Below are 22978 nucleotides of genomic sequence, written 5' to 3'. Positions count from 1 at the left end.
TTGTTTTTTTTTTATACTTTGTGCAGGATGGGGTTAATATGGAAATAATAATCAAAGAGGTTAGAATGTATCGACTGATTTTTATAGAGACGTTTTTGCTGAACGGTGGTTTGCATTATGGAAGCACCATATGAACTTCTTTGAACAAAAAATTATTGAATTAAAAAAAAACATTGATATGATTTATAGAGCAAAGTTATTTTGAAGTTTTAGGTCCTTATAATGTTTATTTTTTTATTCTTTATACAGTTATTTAACCTACGGCAATATCGTATTGGCAAGTACTTGTTATACTAAGTGAATAAAGCTTTGAAACAAGCAAAAAACATGCAGTTAGAATTGTATTTGTAGCTGGTGAAGCTATTCTTTGTGAACCTCTTTTACATAGTCTTAGTGCCCTAAATGTATTTAAACTTAACATTCATCTAGTTTTAAAGTTTATTTATGTAACAAATTATGTCTCAAAATATTTTTAAAAATTGTTTTGAAGAGGTACAACTTAAGTTTTCTACAAAACTTTGCATGAATAACTTGGTTGTACCAAAATTTTATTCAAAACTGCCTTTTATTCAAATCAGAACTTCATTCCATTTTTGTAAAAAAGCTAATCAAAACATTGTTCCCGAAAAGTATATTTAATTTAATTAGTTTAAAATTACATAGGTCATGTCGCAGTGGTAAGAGCGCTTGCTTTATAAGCAGGAAATCAAGGTTCGAGCTTCGGTCATATTTTTGCGTCATGGTAAGGAAGGAGGCATGAACATCCCGGTTAAATGCACTTCCGCGGAGCTCTAAAACAGGACCGTTAGGTCTTCTTATGGCACCTGAAATAACAGAAAAAAAAAAATTAAGGCGACGTTAATTGCACATAAATTTTGATATATCTAATCATGTGTATTTCTTTTAAATTAAATTAAAAAAAAATGTCATCTAAAACACTTAATCAACTAAAAAACTATTATTTTTTAATTTTACAATAGTTATCGTATAAGTTCAAAAACTAGATTAAATTATTACTGGCTATAATTATAATCACTCCTTTTTATTAATTTTTTTAACTTTTTTGTTCATTCTTAATTTTTATTTTCTTGTTTGCTCGTTTGCTTTTTGTTTTATCTTAATTATTTGTGGTATTACCAATAAATTATGACAATCTTATTTTAGTGTAGTACTTTTGTAAATATCTATCTTATTTCTTTGTATGTACCTCTAACATTAAAAACTTTGTAAGAAGCATATATCGAAAAACGGTACTCAGCGATAAAACAAAAAATAACGTCTTCTTTGTGCTCCGGCCATTATTTGTCTTGTTTACTTTCCCCAATAGCGTCGGTAGGAGTATGCGTGCTTTATCAGGGGATACTATTATGACATGACACTGAGGGGTGAAACTAAATTCTAACGGACCTTTCTTCTCTTTTTTTTCGAAATTTTTTTAGATATGGAGGACTTTTTCTAGTTTCACTTTTAATCTATTAGTTTAGATGGGTGACACCAATAGTTTACTCCACTGTGTAATACCAACCTCAGCTACGCACAGTGGAAAATAAAGGTCTGTTTTGGATCAAAAATCAATAACGTTTTTGTTACTAAAGATATAGTGTTAAAATTTTGCATAAATGTAAAGTAGTATATGACGCTTCTAAAGAAATATATTTTATAAAAATAATTTTAAGTATAAAATTTGTAAATAAAAATCAAAAAAGCCAAAATTTTTATTTTTTATTTTATTTTTAAATAAACATGCTCTTTTTAATTTTATGAAAAAACTTTAAAAGTATTCGAAACAGCAAAAAATACGTAAAACTTTGTGCACTGAAGACGGCATATAGTTCACGGTATAACTACATACATAAATGTGGGCAGCTTCTGTAGCATATGTAACAAAACTTTCAGCATTTATCATAACACCTAAGGAGAGCTTACAGAATTATGCAAAGTTGTTTAATCGAATTTTTATTTACTCTAGCGATTTCAGAAGAGCAGCTTGCATTGTAAAACAATTTCCTAGCAGTATTACAATCATTGGTATTAACCACTTGTTTCGGTTTGTTGACGGTCAACCCTAGATACTCACGAAAACGTTTCTGTACCAAGGTCTTCTTTTTAATCTTTATTTTAGCTGACCATGTTTGGAAAACATGTGGTAGAAAATATGTAGTATTTTACCATACACCGAATCCAGGTATGTAGTGTGAGCAGTCCGTATTAATATGAACTTTCATTTTCGAGCCTAGCCGAAACTTTAGTCAAATCCTTCATTTTTCGTGTAGCTCCAACTATTGTACATAAATGCAGAAGGTGTATCCGTTGGTCCCTGAGCCACTTTTCCATCTATCATTGTTAAAAAATGTTCATGTTTCACTAGTATTCCATTATAACATTTGTTAAATATAGATGGCCGTAAAGAACATATTTGGATTTTAATTTCATCTACAAAACCAATAATAGTATCAATAATAGAATGTATGTCCTTCAAAATTAATTCTCAATAAAAAATAGACAAATAACTTACGCAAAACTATTTTCAAGCTCATTTTGTAGTTTAACTAATTATTAATAAACAAAACCATAATTAAAAATATAAATTTAATCTAAAATCTCCATAACATGATGCTTTCAAAAAATGTATAATCCAGTAAACATTGAACAGTTGGTAAGTAGTTGGGCCGGTCCTAGTAACCAACTATTAGCTACAGTTGGGCCAACAGTTGGCTATTTAGTTTGTACCGTGAAAAAAACGTAACGCTTTTACTAACAAGTTAGCCCAACTGTTTTATAAACTGTTGGTACCATTACCGGCCCAACTATATGATTTTTTTCGCGATTTTCTAAATTCGCTTTTGCACTTTAATTGAAAGTGCAAATGTTATAAATCTTTACAACTATCTTTACAACTTGACGTGTTAGTGAAAAATGAGTTGCATATTTGAAATCACAAGAAATGCTATGCAAAAAACAAATTGTTTACTCGGCACCAGAAAAAGTTTTTTTTTTCTGTTGACTACAAAGGTCAACAGAAAAAAAAAAATTTTATAATACAGTAATAATCATTGTAATAGTAACAGTGGTAATAACATTAACAACTACAATTATAATAATAACAGCAGTAGTTTACAACAGTAACAATAATAAAAAACTAGCAGTCAGCAACCCCTAATACCGGTTATGAGTAGTTAAATCATTAACAACAAAAACACATTAATAACTTGATATATTATCTAAAAAATTAAATACAAACTTATCTATAAATAATATTTTAACTTTGACTCTCTATCAGCAATGCCATTACTTATAATTAACAACATACAGACTGCATTAACATCAGATAAGTTCTTTTTAAATGTCTCAACACATCAGGTACCAGAAAAAGAAAGTTAAGTAAAGCCTGCAAATTCCTAAAAAAAAAAAGAAAAATTACAATTATCAATTAAAAAAGTGTTATTTGCATTTTTATGTTAGAAGAATTAGGATAATATTACAGAAAATATAAGGAATAAAAAATAGCTACTACAGCCCAGGTCTATCAACACAAAACACAGTAAAATTAGTGCATAGCATAAATATTTGTAAGCACACATTACTGTGTCTCCAGAGTAATTAAAAAAGAAAAGATGATAAAAAGGCTAGGCAACACAATGTAGTAACACTGGCATATAACACCTCGACTTATTAAGATATTTTATTAAATAAAATACTTGGACTAAAAAGATTTTATTTATTACAATATTTAAACAATCGAGGGACAATTATAGTTAAACAATTTGAGCAATTATAGCATAAAATATCAAGCAACTCGCAAAATATTTCTTATAAATGGTCATTATCAATTGAGGTATTAAGAAATTCATAAGAGCTCAGTAATTACATAAGCTTTATTAATTCTCTAAGAGAGAGAGAGAGAGAGAGAGAGAGAGAGAGAGAGAGAGAGAGAAAGTGTTTCCAAAGCAGCATGTTAGAAAAAGTAACAAAACACGCAATAAACAGTAGTAACTTATTTTATTATGTTACTAGTAAACAAATTTATATATACCTTGATTTAATTTCCAGCATTTCTTAATTAAACTCCAACTTCTCTCTAACTGTTGACTAATGATTTATAGAGAAAATTTCACATCATGTTAAATTTAAAAAATTAAAACCATGTTTCAACAGTAAGCAAACTAATTAAGAAATGACAAAAGCAACCAAAAAAAATAATAATAATAATTATGTTTAAAATAATAAAAAAATTTTAGATACTATAAATAGCAAATTTCATACTTTGCTTTGTACTAAATTGTCTAAAGTAAAATCAAATTAACAGACATTAACACTGCTTGACACTGAATTCAGCAAATTAAGTTTTCTGCTCGCTGAGCAGCATTTCTTAGATTTCAACAACAAATAATTTCATCTTGCCTAGATCTATCTCCTTCACTTGACAACAATTATTTTCAAATTGCCTATTAGCATTTACATTAACAACTTCTTTGAGCCTAATATTATCCATTTCAATTTCACTACTATCATTAAACGCATTACCAGAAATATTACTATTGTTACAACTGAATAATAAAAAAATTTAATAGAATCTTACAAATTGTGATCTTTTCTAATCAAAGACTATATTTAAACTTCAGATTTATTGAAGTTAATATCTTTTTATGTTTATATGCATAAGTCGTTTACAAAAAATATTAAACTATATTTATTTACATCTTTTCAATTTAACAAAAAAACTAGATTACAATGCCACAATTATTTAAGTGATCAACAAATTACTGACTGTAATTTGTCGACCACTTTCATGTCAACAAATTACAATCACTTTTCCATGTTAAGTAGATAAAATATATAGTTAATATAAATAAATCCAATATAAAATAAAAAAAAATTAGTAAATTTACTTAAATCAATACCAGTTATACTGTGTGAAGTTACTAAAAAACACTTCTGTTTTTCCAATTGCACTACAAAATATAAAAAAATTAATATATATATATTAATATATATATATATATATATATATATATATATATATATATATATATATATATATATATATATACATATATATATATATATATATACATATATATATATATATATATATATATATATATATATATATATATATATATATATATATATATATATATATATATATATATATATATATATATATATATATATATATATTACATTAAAAACAAAATAATAAAAAAATTTTTAACTGACGTCAGCCATTAAATGGCTTCTTTCTTCGATTCGCAAGAATATAAAAAATGGAGTTCAAAATTTAGTTTTGACAAATTGCCCATTATCGAGATTTATTTCGCCATTCAATGGAAAACATTGGTGCCTCAGTATTTTGAGTGCTTTTTGTACTTTACGGTCGAATTTTTTTGTTTCAACTTTAAGAGTTTTAGTTTTCTCCCAATTTATTTTTTCAGAGCAAAACTTGCTCTGTGTTGCAATTGCTGACTGATAATGTTTGCCATCATTCAAACTTTTTTGGTATTGTTGAATTCTTGTTCTAATTTATAGTTTTGTTTCTCCTACATATTTTTTTGAGCAATTGCATTCAACTAAATATGTACTAGGCTGGCTATTTTTGGGGCTATCTAGATTTGTTTTTACATGTTAATATTGTTCTTAAATTAGGATTTGATTTCAAAACTACTCTATAGCAAACTTTTTTCAATATTTTCTTCAACTTTCGTGATTGTGAAGGTATCCACAGTAATGATAGCGTTGGGAAAGCATTGTTCTCGGATTGAATTCTAATTCTTCTTTACGGACCATTTTTTCCTAATTTGATTTGCAATACTTTTTAGTTGGCTTTCGGTGTACACATTTTCATTAAAAACTTAAATAAGAAAGTTTATCTCATTTTTTAAATGTGTAGCACTGCATATGGAGTATGCCCTGTGAACATAACCTTTGAATATTGCACATAATTTTTGAGTTCGTGATTCGAGTGGGGTTTCATTTGAATACCTGTAATGGCTTCTTTTCTGTGGACTTTAAACTCATACTTACCTTTGCAGAAAAGATTCTGCCAATACAACCATGAATGAAAGACCAATAGGACCGGAATTCTCCAATTCATGGATCTCTTTGTTCCACAGAAAGTAGCAACAATGTAAACAAAGCTCAATTAATGTTTTTGTTTCTGATATAATAAGCTTGGTTGAACATCTGTAGGAATCATTTTTATTTAATTGATCTATAAGAATTAAAGTAGATTCTTTGAGTGGAATTGATGGATACAGGTTTATTACATCGATTGAAACTTGAACTTCGTTTTCGTCTTTATTCCATGAATTTGTTTTGTTAATAAAATCAAAAGAATTTTTCCAATGTGTTTTAATTTTATTTAAGACAGGTTGTTTTGCTTTAACTAAGTAGTTAGATATTGCATAATTAGGTGTGCCGATAGTTGATATAACTATACCATTCTCATTGGGTAAGCTTTTTCAGGCTTTTGAGCCTTAATTAGATCATACATACGAGGTGGGATTGGATAACTCGGATATATACTTTTATATTCTGTTTTTGAAAATCTTTGTTTTTTATTAAGTTGTGAGAGATAGGTTTTAATTTTTATAACATAACTAGAATTAGGATCTTCAGTTAAAACCTTTGTTTGACCAATTTGATCGGGAATTCTTTCTAAAGCTTTTTCGTGTTCAATTCTCACAAACCCATTTCCCTTATCAAACGGATATATATCGACAAGTTTGTTTTCCTTAACTTCCTTTAGAGCTTTTCTTTGCTCTCTAGTTAAGTGTTGACTAATTTTTTTACCGTATTTTAAGTTCTTTTAAAACCTTTTTTCTCAAATCCTGCGCATTTTCAATTTTGTTGTTATATTCTAGCTTTAAAGCAAACGACTCTGTTGTGGCGATTGTGGGGATATTATCCATATAAGGGATATGTTTTAAAGAAGGTTCAAAGTTTGGACCAAGATTAACAAGATCATTTTGGTTACTAGGAATTTTATTATTGCATAAACAGCATTCTTAGTATGCGTAGTAAAAATTCGACCGTAAAGTACGAGAAACACTCGAAATAATGAGACACCAATGTTTCCCATCGAATTGCGGAATAAATCTCGATAATTTGCAATTTGTCGAAACTAAATTTTGGACTCCATTTTTTATATTCTTGCGTAACGAAGAAAGAAGCCATTCAACTGATGACATCAGTTAAAAAAATTTATATATATGTTTATATATATATATATATATATATTTAGTATATATATATATATATATATATATATATATATATATATATATATATATATATATATATATATATGTATATATATATATATTTAGTATATATATATATATATATATATATATATATATATATATATATATATATTTATATATATATATATATATATATATATATATATATGATTAATATATATATATATATTTAATATATATATATATATATATTCATGCATATATATAAATAAATATATATTTATATATATATATATATATATATATATATATATATGTTTTAAATATATATATATATATATGCATATATATAAATAAATATATATATATATATTTATATATATATATATATACATATATATATGTATATATATATATATGTATATATATATTTATATATGTATATATAAATATATATATATATACATATATATATATATATATATATATATATATATATATATATATATTATATATATATATATATATATATATATATATATATATATATATATATATATATATATATATATATATATATATATATATATATATATATATATGTATATATATATATATGTATATACAGGGTGGATGCTCGAAATCAGGACAGTTGTAAATTTGCCGGCATTTTTTTGTTTTTAAATTCTATGTTGAGAAATTCAAACATTAATCAAAACAAAAATTGTACTCTCGGGAAAAAAATTAAAATTGCAAATTTAGCACATCATGTCAAAGGAATATGACAGTAGAGTTGCAGTGATTGAGTCCCTCCGCGCCGGGCACTCTGTCCCACAGATTATAAAATGGTTTGGCATCCTAAAAAGCACAGTTTATGATATTGCAAAGAGATTTAATGATCGTGCAGAGTCTGTAGAATGAAAAGAAAAGACTGCTCATAAACCAATCAGGAATAAGGCCTTTATTAGCAGAGTACATAAGTTGATCAAAAAAAAACCTAGCACCTCCATCAGGAAACTGAGCAAAGATATGAATGTGTCTCATTACACCATGAGAAGAGTGATCTGTGATGACCTTAGGTACAAGACAAGTCCTATGTCCTGAAAGTCAGCCAGATGCTGTCTGCTTCAATGAAGGAGAAGAGAGTGGCTAAGTGTTCCGTTCTTTTAGCATCAATAAAACATATAGTTGTCGGTAAACTTTGTTTTTTCAGCGATGATAAAATTTTTACTGTGAATGCCAAAGTGAACAGAAGAAATGACATATGGTTGGCTCAAGACCCAGAAGATGTCCCAGTGATTGGTCAGACAAAATTCCTAGCCTCTGCCCATGTCTTTATGTCTGTTTCCAGCAAACGCCATGTCATGCCACCACACTTCTTCCTGACGGGCCAAAATGTTAACAAAGAAGTCTACTTGGATTTTCTGTTTAAGGTGGTGAAACCTTGGATGGATAAGTGTTCCAATGGTAGGCCATATGTGTTTCAGCAAGACTCAGCTCCTGCTCATACCTCCAACTTGGTACAGGGTTGGCTTGAAGAGAATCTCCCTATGTTCTGGTCGAAGCACTTTTGGCCTCCGAACTCACCAGATCTCAATCCATTGGACTGTTATGTCTGGGACACTTTGGAACTTGAGACCAATAAATCAAGTCATAACACTGTTGAATCTCTAAAGCGAGCAATTACTACTGTAGCTGCAAAAATTTTGGCCGATGAGGTGGAGCACGCCTGCTCCAGGTTCAGGAAGCGTATCAAGTAAGTCATTGAAGCTAAAGGAGTTGGATTGAGTGAAATGAAAGCTCTTATATGTGTACATTACTGTTTAAAATTTCAGAAATATAGAAATATTTTGTTTTTTGTCAAAAAAGTCCGGATTTCGAGCATCCACCCTGTATATGTTTGTATATATATATGAAATTTTTTTTTAATTTAGGCAATACATCGGATGTGAAGAATTATTAGTAGACAAATGGGAGATATTTCCTGAGGGTATTATTTGGGTAAAAAAAAGTTCGTCTGTTGTTTCAAAAAAAAGAATTTAAAGCAAAAATCTGCTGTTCACGATATTTTAAAAAACACTTTTAATGTTGCTGTAAAACTTCTAAAAAGAAGGAAATCATTAAAAAAATGTTAAAAAATGTTTTTTAATCATAACAACAAAAAGTTATAAATTTGAAGTTTATAAAAGAATATATCAATAACTTCTCAACAATTTTGTACTTTTGGGAGTTAGTAAATAAAACCCCTAAGTGCCGATACAAGTTGTGCTCATATTAAAGTTGTTTCTCAAACCTTTTATTTTTCCAAGATTTTTTTTTTTTTTTTTTCTTTTTGTCACAATTAGCAAATCATTTTTTGTGCATAGTTTTTTACTGTATTCCAAAATAGTTTAGTGATACAAATTGAAATAAAATTATATAATCAGTTTTGAGATTTCAGTAGCGTATTAGTAGTAGTATTTGTTATTAACAATTGTAACTAAAAAATCTTTATCTAGATTTTTAAATTTAAAATGTTTGCGTACTTTTAAATCGTATTGAAATCTATATTATTTGTCTCTGCAAGAATATGACATATCAAATATATTTTGTAAAACTTTTATAATTTTTTTTTATTTCCTTGAAGTTTTTTAAGTGGTAAAAGTTTGTATTACTAACTTTTTAAATAATTTTTGCGCTTATCTCTATTTAAGTCAGTCAATATATGTACACTCGACTGTGACCATCTACATAAACATCATAAAAGTTATTAATAATATTGAAGCTATAAATAAGCAAAAATATTAGTTCAAAAAATAAAAGTACGGAGAATTCGAACTCGCTGCATTAATAACCGTACCTTAAAATTAGAGCATATCACTGTTAACTGCACTACACTAATATAGTATCTACTTGGAAAAGTTATTGTATTTAGTCATATTTCATATGATGAACAAGTATTGCTTGTGTTCAAATAACAAAGCAAATATAGAAATAGAAATATTTTTATAAAATCTTTTTCTTTATCTTTCAAAAAATATCGTGTGTAAAAGATAAGTTATTTTAAAAATAATCTGACGGTTGACAAGGCAAACGTATTGTTTTATTTTTAATTGTATAACTAATATTTTTTAGATTTTATTATACAAAAGTTATACAAAAAATGACACCAATATCTTAAAAAATTTACAATGACGTCATATACTGAAGCTATTATTAATTAATAGTGCATGTAAGAAGTTATAGAGTGTGCAGATTTAGATGTATATTAGAAAAATCCGAGAACCTTGAAAATTTTATTTTTAATTAAGAAGACTTTGACTAAGATGACAATTTTAGTTTTATTAACATGCATTTATTAATTATTTTTGATCAAAAAAGTTAGCCTAAACGTTTTTTAAAACTTTTTCTTTAATATGATTACAACCAAGGCCGTTGCAATGAGGTAATGGGGGATGGGGGTGACACCCCTCCCCATCAATGATTTTATCGTTCATTTAGTAGGCAAACTTGACCCTTTTCGACAAGTCAGTAGGCAAACGCAGACCCAAGGGACAAGTTAGTCGGTAAATTTAGACAGTCAGTCGGCGAATGTCGATAAGGCTGTCGGCAAATTTTAAAAACAAGGACCTTTTTTTTTCCCCGCAAAAGTTGTATTGCTTCCCCTTCCTCACATGACACCTATTCGCGCCGCCCCTGAGACCACAACACATCTTAAATATGAACACAACCTGTAAAAATTCTAAAGATTATTTTTCCTAACTATATGAAGTATAACAAGTCATTGATCCCATAATATTTTGTATTAGCATTATTTATTTTGTATAAACATTTACGTTTTATATATATTAATTATTTTGTTTTATTTTAATCATCAGTCATTCTTGAATAAATGAACATATCTCTCCCTAGTGACAACTTTTCTATCAACTATGAACTTAAATAGTACAGTCGTCCCCCGGTTAACGAACCCCCCTGTTAGCGAACTTTCGGTTAACGAACCGAAAGTTTGCCCAAAATCCTCCCCCGGTTAACGAACCGGAACTCGGTTAACGAACCGGGACCGCCAAATGGCGTGCACACGCGCGTAAAGGTCGGGCGCGCCGTCCAGCATTTCCCCCTCAGTTTTGTGAGTGTCATGGAAGCCTGGGAGGTGAATGGTTGTGCTGGGTGTGCTTTTGTTGTTTCATTTTTTTCTTTTCTTGTTTTCTTGTTTTTTTGAATTTTCATTTTTTGATAAGCAATGTTCATGTTCAATTTTTAGTTTTTTCTAAAACTTTGACAAGCAATTTTCATGCACAATTTCAATTTGTTTCAATTTTTAAAAGTGCATAAATCTCAGGTTTCAATCATTTCACCTTTGCCTATTTTATTTATCAAGTTGGACAATATTTTGAATTTTTTCCCCCATTATTTCGGCAAAATCCACCAATTAAAAATTTTTTAATGGCGGCCTATGGGAAAACGCGTTTCGGTTAACGAACTTTTCGGATAACGAACTAGTTCGTACTCCGAATTAAGTTCGTTAACCGGGGGACGACTGTAGTTGTCTGCAACCTTGATGGAAACAATTTTTATTTTTAAAAAACAGCAAAGTCAGTTTCACACCTCACCAGTTTTTTAAATTAATCAATAAACAAATTAATTCATTTTCTAAATAATAAAACTCTAATAATAAGTTTTTTTAGTTTTTCTTTTGTTTGTTATTGCTTCTAAGTCGATCGATTGCAAGTTTTATTTGAAGCTTTTAACTGTTGTAGATTGAACGACTTCTGCTTGCAGACTATTCCATCCATTAACAACGCTATTGCTGAACAAATATTGCCTTTCTAAACAGTTTCTGACCAATACAGGTTTCATTCAATGTTTTGCTCCTCTAATGTTAGATGCAGGACCTGATGAGCTAATAGAGTTCATTATTTGATTTTGAATATTATTAATTATTTGGATAACTTTAAATATTTTGAGTTGCTGGCTGAAGTTTCCTCTTAGCCTTCTAGTCTTCAAAGTAGTCAAACCCAAAATTTACAATCTTTTTTTGTATTCAAGATGTCTTAGTTTCGGTATCATTTTGATTGCTGTTTGTTAAACTTTTTCTAGTTAATATCTTTTGTAGAATACGGACTTCAAGTTTAAATCGAAAACTCTAAGTTTGGTCTAACATACGTACAACACAGTGTTTCTATAAAATCTTTATCCGTTTACTTGAATGCATTATTTAGTAGTGAGAGCATACTACTTGCATTACTAGCTGCATATTTTACTTGTTTGTCCCATTTCAAATCACTTGATATATAAACACTAATGTCTTTTTCCAGTTTTGACTTGACAAATTCCATTAATGTGTTGTTATTGTTAATTAAATACAAACATTCTTTATTATTTAAATCAAAGTAGATAATTTAACACTAACCTTAACCCAAACACTGGCAGAGCAAATAGACGACTTTGCATTTGAATTACCACCGAGCCCCAATTGTAAGTAATGATAAAAACTATAAAATATATTTATACTTTATAAATTATTTATTGAAAACTATAAATGTAAAATAAATAACTAATAGTTTAAAAAATACTTCAAGAACAATATTTAAAAGTAATAAACAAGTAAACAAGAAAAATCGAAAGAAAAGAAAAAATGGAAAACAAAAATAAACTAATAAATTAAAGAGCACATATTTACAAGAGCCGTACTATTTACGTATATTATATCAAAGAAAAAAGATGACACTTAATTGAATGACGATTAACACAAGAACAAATTTTAGTAAATGACACAAAAGACGCTAGCTCTTTAGAGCAGTGTCCGTAAAAGTATCTGTAGAAAAGAGTAAGCGAAGCAACATTACGACAATGTGGTAATCGTTCGAGGTTGGCTGCAAGAGAAGATCTGACTATATTTACAATGCAATTTTGCACTTTCTCTAATAGAGAAAGGGCATCATTAGAAGATCCGCCCCAGATATAGCACCAGTATTCCATACCAAGCCAGATTTGATATTTATAAAGAAAGAGAATAGAATCCAGAGTAAAAAGTGTACAGCTCGAAAAAGAAATGCCACCTAAGCAGATACTAAATTTGCAATGGTATTAATAAATGGTTTCCAAAATTGATTGGATGTAAGAGTTATTCCTACAAGATTAAGTGTAGATATCTCATCGAGTATATTACCTACAACAAATATAGGAAAATCTAAATTGTTGCGATAACAAGTAGCTAAAATAAATTGAGTTGTATCGGAATCAAAGTTTACCAGCCACTTTGAGCCCCATGCTGTAGCAGAAGTAGGATCCTTTTTAAACTCAAATGTCCCCTAAAGGCAATCAGAGAGTATAGACTTTTCGTCACGACAAAAAGAAATGGTAGTATCATCAGCAAACAATGCCATCTTAGAGGTAAGAAAATCTGGAAGATCGTTAACGTAAATTAAAAAGAGTATAGGGCCTAGGATCGAACCTTGAGGAAACCCTGACAATCAGAAATCATGGAAAGTTTTCCAGTTAGCTCTAAGGTAGTTGCAAGAGGTACGATGATAGGGGGATTAAGCTGATGAAGAAGAATAAGATAATAGTTAAAGAGAGATAAATCTGTAGTCAGTGATAACTAAGGGTAAATGTGGAGAATCTTAGCATTGATTAGGATCAGAAACAAGACATTAGTCAAATAGAGAAGGTAAATGATTCAGCTTGTATGGAAAGCAATTTGGAATGTTAACTTATTAAGTTGAGATAAAAAGTTGAGAGCTTTAAGGCCTGCAGAGTCAATGATACTATAGCCAAGTCATTTAGTGCGATGAGCATTAAAGTCACCGACAAAAACAATACTGGCTGATGGATAAAGAGAGAGGGCTTGGTGAATATAATCAAAAATGACGTTAAAAAAAGTGCAGTCTCAAGATGGAGGAAAGCGATAGAGAATAAATAGAAAGGCAATATATTGAATTGGTGCTAAACAAAAGCACAAAAAAGATGAGTCTGTGAATTCAAACCAGTTTTCCGAAAAATTGGTGATTTCTTACGAATATAAACGCCTAGGCCATTCATGTGACTAATCGAGTCCTTACGAGTTAAAGGAAAATAACCATCAACACTAAGATCACAAGATAAGACAACTGAACTCAAATTAGTCTTACAAAGAGCAAGTAGGTTTGGTGAACTTTACAAGAGATAAGACTCAACAGAAGAAAAGTTACTTTAATGACCGCGAATATTAGTTAATGATAGGTTTAGAGAACTTTGTGACAACAATGGGTTTTTGTGTTTTGTAGTTTTTGTACTTTATTCATTTTTAAATTTGTTAAAGAACTTGACTCAAAGCACAGATAGTAATCAGTACACTGTTTGATAGCCCAAGTAATTGCCTTATAACTATTAATAAACCCTAAGCCTTAACAATGGGTTCCAAATGTGGCCCTGGCAAAGCACACGAGAAGTACAAACAGGGACGCCATTCATACGCTACATGACACTGTTAATACTTTGATATTTTTCAGTTGTTGATGGAATCAGTCTCTCTGAGAGCTACCACAGAATTCAGGAAACCTGACTACCAGCCAACTTCAGAATCATAAAACTGAGTTTTAGAGCTGTGCCCTCATTCGGAAATAATAGAATGAGTTGCCTAGTCATAAAACAGAACCCACGCATTGAGTGAAGAAGATCCACCATTTAATATCTTAAACTGGTAACAATATATTAAAAATTCATCTGCGCTAGCCTAATAGGTGAAAAAGGGGTTAGAGGCTGATCAACAGATAGAATCTGTTTACCCCATAATTCTTTGCTAAGAAGGTTTTTTTACAAGACAGTAGCCGGATGCATATAACATCAGCCCAAGTTAAGTATTTTTTTTTGTGACATTATCTCTAGCCTTACTCAACCAAGAGCCCAAAGGCAGGGGTGTTTAAGTCGGAGTCGGCATCTCCTAGCTTTTGCCTATAAAGGGGTATCCTACAAGGCAACAGAACTTGTAGCAGATTGTTCTGGGTTACATGTTATCAGTAGCATGATAACCTGACCTGACAATTTATAATTTATATATTCATATAGAAGTTATATAACGTTATATAATCATATAAGTATATATATATATATATGTATATATATATATATATATATATATATATATATATATATATATATATATATATATATATATACATATATATATATATATATATATATATATATATATATATATATATATATAATCATATTAAAGTCATATATAAGTTATTTTACGTTACATTATCATCTAAGTTATATAAAGTTAAATAATCAAATATAGGAAATATAACTTGTATATTCAAAAATATAAAAATGAAATATATAACAGTTTGTATTAAAGTAAAACTGAAATAAAGAACAAAAAATTAAAAAAAAAGTAACACTTAAATCACAAAAACCGTAATATAAATCTATATTTTAAAACGAATTTGTATAAAAGTAAAATAAGTAACAATTTGTTAATGGTTAAAAAGAGAAAATAAAGAAAATTTAAGAATTCAAATTTGATTTTGACAATAACATTTAAGATTAGAGTAAATATTATAATTGACTTAATTTTTAAGATAACGAACTTTGTTCTTGGATTTTCGTGAACGGTCTTTCTCTTCTATCATGCTCTTTTGAAAAAGTCTGATTGAAAGCCAAAAAATTCTTGATTAAATGTGCTTTATTATTGAATTTGGGCCAAGAAGATTCATGTCTGATAAGATTCTCTAGAGGACTCATTCTTGTCATTTAAGGAAATGCTTTCTGAGAGACGCTGACAGTTTTTGCTTGAAGAGCTTTGAACCAAAAAGCTGTCATATTAATGAATTCAAATGGCTAAATCCGTTTCTTTAGACGTTTTACTTTACTCAATAGGTAAAAAAATAGATTAAGATTAAAAAGCTTTTGCAAAGATATAAGGATCTTCCTTGGCTGCTTAAAAAAAACGGCCTCACAACATCAATACACGCACTTCATTGGGTTTGCGAGGTTTGATTAAGATACATACCAGTCTTCTAGGCCAAGAACTTTTATCAAATAGGGCTTCCAATAAAAAGATTGCATGGTAACTTAACTTGACTTATGTAGTTCTTCATTTCAATGTAAAACTCAATGAAATGAACACCGCCAAAAATAAGGCTATTAGTGCTGCAAGACATGTCAAAAACTTTAGAATCCTTTTGAAGTAAAATTGTTTGTACTTCATTGTACACAAAAGACATGTTGGCTCTGTTTTCGTATCCTTAACCTTGGCAGTTTTTTAAATCGCTCCCATTCTGATCCAAGACGTTAATAATTACCTTGGCAACGATCTTTCTCTTTTTGAGACTGTCAATCCTAATAAAAGCCTTTTTAAATACCCATTTTTTATAAATACCGTAGTATACAAAAGTTCAGTCAACGAGAATGAAATAGTAAATGGCTACTTAAGCCTCGTTAATCATGGTACCATCAATCATCGTGAAGAATGGCAATATTCCACATTCTTGTTAGTAGCAAAAAAAATTTTCTAGGTGTAAATGAATATCTTGTTGGTTTTTTTGCCTATAAAGCCAGAATTTTTTTTACAAAACTCAATTTATGTTTTCTACGTAGTAAAGACAAACTAGGACCAATCAATAACCTTTTTGAAACTCTTTTTTCATAACAAGAGGTCAATGAAGATTTATAAGTTTATAGTATTGCATAATATATAATATTACGATTTTTTTTACTTACTTCAGTTAACTAATCCAAAAAAAATATATACTAAACTAAAGTAAATGATTGATAACATTTCGATTTTTTATTTAAAAAACATTATTTGCTTAAAAGAAACATGAATGCTAGAAACTCATACAGCGATTTTGATGTGAATGTCAGTATCTCAAGTATGCAGTGTATTTTAACCGTATTAAGTACTATTTTGTTAAGGTGGTCCTATACTAAAAAAATCAAAAAAATCGATTTTTCAAAAATTGCATATTCTTGAAGCCCCAACATTCTACATTCCAAATATATAAGATCATTATAGGGAGTGAATTTAAAAATGCTCTAAAACAGCAAGTTTGACAGTGTAGTTAAATAATTTTCTTAGCAACGCCCTTAGCAACGGGTTGTTTATGTTAGAAAATAGGTGTTTTAGAGTGTTTTGACACTGGTGCCAGTAACTGTTTCATGGTTATTTTCCTAAATAAGCCATGATTTTTTAGTACAATTACTATGTTTACATATATTACTTATAGAAAAATCAGCCTTGTGTTACTTTATTTGCCTCGGGCTTATTTTTATTATGGGAAAAAATAAATGTGATTCAAATTTAAGACGGAAAGCAGGTGGTAACATGATTTTCAAAAAAAAAATACTTTAGAGGAAATCAATTTTGTTCAGCATCAACAGTCAGTATCAATTTAACTTCTAAATCGGAAATCAATAACTAAACTCATTCAAAAATCTTGACATCAACATCTTCAAAAAAATTATTACATAGCAGCAAAAAAATTAATGCAAAAATTATTAATTTAAATAAATTGATAAAATGAATTACACAAAAAATTACAAGGAAAAACCTGAACTACCAATTATTTTTAGGGATGAAATTAAACCCAATTTTCTAGGTCTTAGTGATGATAAGCTTGTTAGTAGAAGTTTACATGGCAAAACTCAAAACTCAAATGAGTCTAATAATGCTATCATAGAGAAGCGTTGTCCTAAAGAAATTTTTTTTTGCCGTACTACTTTAGAAATAAGTGTTGCATCAGCAGTAATTTCATTTAATGATGGTATTTCTGGTATATTGAACATATTCGAATATTTAAATGTTACACCGGTTACATTTGCTACTCAGTATTGTACCAAATAGGCCAAGAAAGAATAAAGATGATGGAAAAGAAGTCGCTTGACTCAATAAAACAAAGAAGAAAGCTGCTTTGTGCACATCGAAAAGATTTTACAGTTATAGTAAATTAAATTGAATATGCATCTTATGAAGCAGGAGTGCATCTTATGAAGCAGGAGTTTTTTAAATATTATTTTTTTGTTATTTTTTAAATTAAATTTATCTTAAAGCTGTTTTTGTATTTTGTAACCTAATTATTGTATATTATCTTTTTATGCTCAAGCTTTTTTTCATTTATTGATTAAATCTATTTTGGTTAAATATTTTTTAAATATTAGAGTTTTCACATTTTTCTTTTTTCTGTGTTTTCAATAATGCTAAAGTCGTTTTGTTTTTCAATAATTTTTTGACTTTTTTATACATTATAAATTTTTTTTCTCATGAAAAAATCTTTAATATTATTTTTCCTAATATATGATTTTTTTGCACGCTGCGATTAATATCTTGAGATTGGTTTGTCTGATTATGTTGAAATTTCCAGGAGTTGTTTATCATATATATGTACGTTCACCTTACCAAAAAAATTCATCTTAGTAAACTGGTTCTAAAAACAAGGTCTAGGTTCTAAGCCTTTTCGGAGCTTTTTTTTAGGCCTTAAACCGGTTTTCTTACAAAAGCTTCAATAGTTTGTTAAATTATTTGGTTTTGGCAGGGTGAGTGTAATCATCTTTTTTTTTTTTGTTCTTTTTATTACAATCTGAATAAAACTCGTGTTACATGTTAAAATAAATCGTTAAAATATATTATATAAATACTAAAATATATATATTTTTTTTTAATATAAAGAACGCGGAGACTTGCAGAAGACTACTAGGTCTTGTCATCGAGAACTGCTAGAACGTTAAATACAGTAAAATAAAGTTACAAGATAAAAACTCTTGACTTGACAAAAATATAAATATCGTTAGTGGTCAAATATATTCAAAACTAAAATATAAAGCTATCTTATGAAGCCATCAAAACCAAGCATTCAAAAATAAAGAAACATGTCATCAATTTTAAAAATTATTTCTTTTAGTTTTTTTTTAAATACTGGATAACTCCATTTATGAGTAAAATCAAAAGACTATTTTGTTCCATAAAAATGCTCCACGGAATGGAATGCAAGATTTGCCCATAATTGAAAATATTAACCTCATAAATATTTAGAATGTTCATGTTAAACAAAAGAGGCTTTGAATGAGTAACACGATCTTTTAAATTTATAAGACGTGCTACATGCTTCTGTTGACAATGGAGAGGTTTTAACTTACTTTTGTGCGTACTCCCCCACGCGACATTGCCATATCTAATATGACAGTGTATCAAAGAGTAATATAACTTAATTAAAGTATGTCTCATTAAAATACTTCTTGATTTATAAAGAATTCCAATACTTTTGGATATTTTATGGCATAAGTTATCGATATGGTACTTCCACGAAAGATTTTCATCTATAATGATACGTAAAAAATTTGTGTACGTGATTCTTTTTATAGGAATGTTATCAAGAATAAGCACAGGCATTTTGCATGGTAGAATATGCTTTTTTGAGACTGGATGAAAGAGAATATATTTGGTTTTTTCAATGTTTAGCGAAAGTTTATTTGATTTGAACCAGTCTGAAATTTTTTTCAGTTCAATATTCATATCATGAAACAAATAATTGATGTTTTTGTTGGATAGAAAAATATTGGTATCATCCGCAAACATTATTGTCATTAAGTTAGAGGCTCTATATAGATCATTTATATAAATAAGAAATAATAGTGGTCCAAGTATGGAACCCTGTGGAACTCCACAGGCTATTTCTAAAACATTTGAAGGGGTAGATTCATCAATGTAAGCAAATTGTTTACGATTTTTTAAGTAGTTTTTTAATAATGTCAAGACTTCACCGGTGATACCATATTGTTTCAGTTTCTTTATGAGAATGTCGTGATTGATGGTATCAAAGGCTTTAGATAAGTCTATAAAAACGCCTATAGTAACCTGTGATTTTTCAAAGGAATTTGTAATGCATCGAGTAAGTTGAACAACTTCGTGTTCAGTTGAGTTATTCTTTTTAAAACCATACTGATTGTTATAAAGTATATTATTAACAGAGAGATGATTAAATATTTTGTTAAATAAAATTCTTTCAAATATTTTAGAAAAAACAGAAAGAACTGAGATTGGACGATAATTATTTACATTTTTTAGTTCACCTCCTTTGAATATAGGAGTAACTTTAGCTACTTTCAGTTGTTCAGGAAAAATTCCCTGATTTATTGAACATTTAAAAACCTTAAATAAAATATCTTTTATGTTGTTAATATGAACTAATGACTATGTTTCCACTGATGTCGTCTGGACCTACTGCTTTATTAGATTTTAGCATTTTAAAGGCACTTTTAAATTCTGAAAATGATACTTCAAAAGCATTTAAATTTGTTTTAAGTGGAAAAACACAATTAATTATAGGATTTATGTCTGGAATATTTTTAGATAAATTTGGGCCAACAGATACAAAAAATTTATTTAACTCACTAGCTATTTCTTTTGGGTCCTCAACATTATTACCATTAAATTTTAAACTTTTAGGCAAAGAACACGATTTTAATTTGCGATTACTTGTAATTTCTGCTAAAATTTGCCACGTGCGTTTTGAATTAAACTTATGCTTTTCTAACATAATTAAATAATAATTTTTTTTTTGCAGCTTTTTTTTGACTTTCGAATTGTTTGGCGTATTTTTTGTATAAAATTTTGCTTTCATCTGTTTTTGTTTTTATGTATTTTACATACAGTTTTTGTTTTATTTTAGAAGACTTCCTTATGTTCTTATTTATCCACGGTGACTTTAAACTTTTATTAGATTTACATATTTCTTTTTTTGGAAAATTTGCGTCGTAGATATCAAAAAAGGTTTTGTAGAATGTGTCATAGACTATGTTTGCGTCACTTTTAAAGTCGATATTTGTCCATCTAATTAAGGATAACTGTTCATTAAATGATATCAAACTTGTTTCATTAAAAAAACGTTTGGTAAAAATTTGTTTTTGTTGTGGTAGTAATTTAGAGACAATATTTATTGAGAAAAAAATCGGGAAATGGTCAGAAATGTCATTTTTTATAATACCAATTTTAAGAAATTTATTGAAAATATCATTAGTTATAATGTTATCAATTAAAGAAGCTGACGTAGCTGTCACTCTTGTTGGTCTGCTAATTAATGGAACCGCACTGTTTTGAAATAAATTATCATAAAATTTTTTTATGTTGTTATTAGTGTGATATTCAAAACAGTTTAAATTTACGTCACCTATTAAATAGTGAAACTTTTTTTTCTTTAAACCTTTTCTTAAAATGTCGTTACACAAAAATGATGCGAAGCTTTCGGTTTTACCAGATGGCGGGCGATAACAGCAACCTAAAAGTATATTTTTAGAATTACCGGTTTTAATTTATATTGATAAAATCTCAATATTGTCGTCAGAGATACTCATATCAGGCCTAATAATGAAACACACGTTTTCTTTTATATAAATAAGTACACCACCGCCGCTTTTTTTTTGCTTTTCGCGCTAGCGGGATCATGTTAAAACCTGTAAGACAGAGATTAGAGTTGAGTTTAACATCAACAGAATCGCACCATGTTTCAGTTAAACAAATTAAGTTAAAAATATTTAAATTTTCTTCAATAAAAATAAATAAATTTTCAAAGTTTTTTTTCAAACTCCTAATATTAATATGAACAACATTAAAATGATCCCGCTCTAGAAATTCTTTTATTTCTTTGTTGTAAAAGTACAAGCATTTAGTTTGCAGTGCAACTGATTCATGAAAATAATTTAAATCTGGATCTGACTCAATATCAATGACTAATTCATTTGTTTGAAATAAATTGCATGACATTGAGTCAAATTTTTTGTGGTAATTTGAATCCATTTATATTTTTATAGCAATTGAATACAAGAATTTCATTTTAAAATTTAAAAATCACGAGTAATAAGTTTATTATAGATTACTTTGGCAAATTTACCTTTTCCTTTTAACTCGTTTGCTTCTTTAAATAATCTTTTTCTTACTTCAATCGTTCGTTCACTGTAATCTTCGTTTACATATAACTTTTCGTTCCATAGCTTTCGTTTAATAAAGTTGTCCAACACTGCCGATTTATCTTTAAAATTGAAAAACTTTGCTACGATTGTTCTGTTAATCTTTTTTCCATCAGAAACTTTTCTTCCCGTTCGATGTGCTCTTTTGATTTCAACATTTTTTTCAAATCCAAGTTTTGATTTTAAAAATTATTATTAAAAATTTTTAACGAAAAGTTTGAAAAATTAGAAAGCAATTTAGTGAAATTGCAGGAAGAAAATACATATTTAAAAAAAGAAGTATACGAGTTAAAGAAATCTGTTGAACTTGTAAGTGAGAAATATGAAGCAGTAAACATCAAACTCACCGAGCAAAAAAATGCAAAAACAAGCACAGCCGCAAATATTAACTCAACCACAAGTTTTGAAAATGAAAACAATAATGAGATTAAAGACAAAATTGCGGAATTAGAAAAGTCCTGAATTTTTTTTTCACTTATTTCCCATGTCTCATTTTCATCTTCTACAATTCCTGAAAATCTTAGATTACTCCGCCTACTTCGATCTTCTAATTCCGCAATTTTGTCTTTAATCTCATTATTGTTTTCATTTTCAAAACTTGTGGTTGAGTTAATATTTGCGACTGTGCTTGTTTTTGCATTTTTTTGCTCGGTGAGTTTGATGTTTACTGCTTCATATTTCTCACTTACAAGTTCAACAGATTTCTTTAACTCGTATACTTCTTTTTTTAAATATGTATTTTCTTCCTGCAATTTCACTAAATTGCTTTCTAATTTTTCAAACTTTTCGTTAAAAATTTTTAATAATGTGTTTTCATGTATCTCTAATAAATCTTTAATTTGCAC

General features: G+C 28.5%; 1 long non-coding RNA gene across 1 annotated transcript; it reads right to left on the bottom strand.

Moving 5' to 3' along the window:
- Positions 1–3198: 3198 nt before the first annotated feature.
- LOC136086469 (uncharacterized) lies at positions 3199–22495 on the bottom strand. Its single transcript, XR_010641351.1, has 3 exons — positions 22058–22495; positions 12598–12679; positions 3199–4952 (listed from the first exon to the last, which is right to left on the bottom strand). It is a non-coding gene; the product is annotated as an uncharacterized LOC136086469 (long non-coding RNA).
- Positions 22496–22978: the final 483 nt, after the last annotated feature.

The sequence above is a fragment of the Hydra vulgaris genome, chromosome 10, assembly GCF_038396675.1.
Source record: "Hydra vulgaris chromosome 10, alternate assembly HydraT2T_AEP".
NCBI classification, from domain to species: Eukaryota; Metazoa; Cnidaria; class Hydrozoa; order Anthoathecata; family Hydridae; genus Hydra; species Hydra vulgaris.
Note: the sequence above shows the minus strand (reverse complement) of the source record. Positions and strands in the feature narration are given on the sequence as shown.